This window comes from Solanum stenotomum, chromosome 8, assembly GCF_019186545.1.
Source record: "Solanum stenotomum isolate F172 chromosome 8, ASM1918654v1, whole genome shotgun sequence".
Taxonomy (NCBI): Eukaryota; Viridiplantae; Streptophyta; class Magnoliopsida; order Solanales; family Solanaceae; genus Solanum; species Solanum stenotomum.
The window spans coordinates 50027009-50029511 of NC_064289.1; the positions used below are offsets into that span (position 1 = coordinate 50027009).

At 30.2% G+C, this 2503-nt stretch overlaps 1 pseudogene; it reads right to left on the reverse strand.

Annotated features, from left to right (window-relative positions):
- Positions 1-2503, reverse strand: part of LOC125873756 (uncharacterized) — an 8717-nt pseudogene that overhangs the window by 1345 nt on the left and 4869 nt on the right.

The following is a 2503-nucleotide window of genomic DNA, read 5'->3' on the forward strand; positions in this document are numbered from 1 at the left end:
AAAAAAAAAAAAACAATTTCATTCATTATACATCATAATTTGGATATAAAACATCCGAAAAAAGCTATAATTACCAATGCATACAAAGATTTCACTGATTCAATCAGAAAAAAAACACTCTTGTACTCGACATATACCAATATCTCATCCAAACAAATAAAAAAAAATACGTGATTGTTTTTCAATTGTTCACTAGATGCGACAAATTTATAGTTGTCAATTTTGAAAAATTTTGTTTCAAAAATATGTTGTATTCAACTTGAAGAAGCTTTGAAAGTTATCAGATGAATGAGTCGTAAGACAAACTAATTTATTTTAATTTTTTTTTTGATGTTCTTAAGAAGAAAGCAAAAAACGCTCGACGGTAAGATGACTATTTATGCTCTTTTCAAAACGTAACTGATTTGTATTTAAAATCTTTTTTACCTTTTTTGAATTTTTTTGTTCCATGATTTTCTTTGTTCTGTTATTAATTATTTGTATTCTTTCAAATTAATCAAAATAAAATAAATGTATAACTAATCTCTTAGCAAACTAAAATAATGACATTTTTAATAAATAATGAAACTGTTGCTAAGGAGTCTCACTAAAAGCTAAAATATTGTTGTTTTGAAAATTTTCCCAACTTTTTATTACTTAGCTAATAAATGTAATGAAAATTATTAAATGTACACATTACGAATATATAGAAGTATATATTTTAATAGAAAAATGGCAAAATTATTACTATTACATAATACGTAGAACATTTAATACATAGTACGTAGAATAATAAAACAAAACAAAACTAAACAAGTGATCCACGACTTAGAGATATGACCATAATTGCAACGACAGGTTGAGCACGTAATTTGGCAGCGCATCCAAGTTGAAATGCACTCATTGTGGTACAAGTGAGTGCAAGGAAGAATATAAATATTGTCGGTTGATTCAAAGTCGGACAAACATATCCGACATGTAGTGTCACGGTCACCTAACTCTATATCAGAATAGGGGAGAGGTGGAAACAAGCGAAGAGGTGCTTGTCCACGTCTTTTCATGGCCCATTTCTGCCCTATTTTAACAAGTAGAAACATGAAAAGTAAAACAACACTCATAACCAATACTGCTATCACAGCTTGAATTAAGTGCTTAACTATGTACGTGTTATCTGAGTCATCTGGTTGTAGGAACGGCATTGTACGTCAATTTTGCGTCAGCTAACAAGACTGCATGTGATCAATGCAAAATCAAATGTTTACAAAATACTAAATGAGAAGAACGATATATGCAGAGAAGAAAAAGGTGATCTTTTGAAATGTTGTGTGTCCTTTTAAAGCAATTATGGTCCTTATTAAACATAATCAGAAGCTAACTTGTGTTTTTAATTTAATGGTGAAGATGATTTTTAATGGAAAAAGAAAAAGTGTTAAGAATGATAAAAATCCAACGTTGGTTTGGTTTGATTTGTAATTGCTTTTGTGTGTGTATATAGACTATATAGTAAGTTGCTGTTTATATTATTATTGATAGAACAATCATGTGCGATAAACATAAACTCAGAATTATTGTTAAGTTTGGTTCAAGTTTTCATGTTACTATTGTGGTAATTAAAGACTACAAACAATAGGAAGGGAATAAGGGTAGCCCGTGCACATTAACGCAAAGTTTAAGGAAGGCAGTGGCAGAGCCAGGAATTTCATGAAGAGGGTCTAAAAATTAACTAACAAAAACTTCTTTTAGCTAGAAATTTCACAAAGAGGGTCCAAACATTAAATAACAAAAGCTCTTTTTAAAAAGGGATTGAACGTGCAAGCACTAGCTAATTAAAGATGTCTAAACACACATTTAAGACATCTTAAATCACTAGGCTATATCAACCTAGCTATTATGTCAAGGGTGTTCAAAATATGTTATTTAATCATTTCGTGTATCATTTTACTTGTATATGTGGTATTTTTTCCGACAAAGGGGGACACCCTTGGCATACATGTGCCTACGCCCCTGAAGGAAGGGACGTACTTTAAGAGGTGTAATGTAATGTACAGTGGCGGGGATACAAGATTTTCGTCAAGAAAATTCATCATCTACTATATGCAAGTAAAATTTATTATGACCTTATATTTTCAAAGGAAGTTCGAACAAACATCCTTTCCACGACCATAGTTAATATATGCCGCATATCTTGATGATTTCACAATTTGAACCTATGACCTTTATATTCCTCTTTTGATTTTTTTTTAGCTGCCAGAAGAATTAACTAACTTATCATTATGTGTCCTAAATTCACGCAAAGTCTAAGGAATCATGTACTCATGTGATCCAATCGTTGTTTGGAGTGACCTTAATTATATAAAGTTGATTGCAACAATTCATCTAATATTTCTCAAAATTGATACCACTTTCTATATATGTAGTCAGAAAAAAAAATAAAGAAATTGATTTTTTTTTCCTTTGCAATTCTTTGAAAGGCAACATAACATTCAAATTAAAGGTATAGAACAAATTAAATAGGAACAATTTT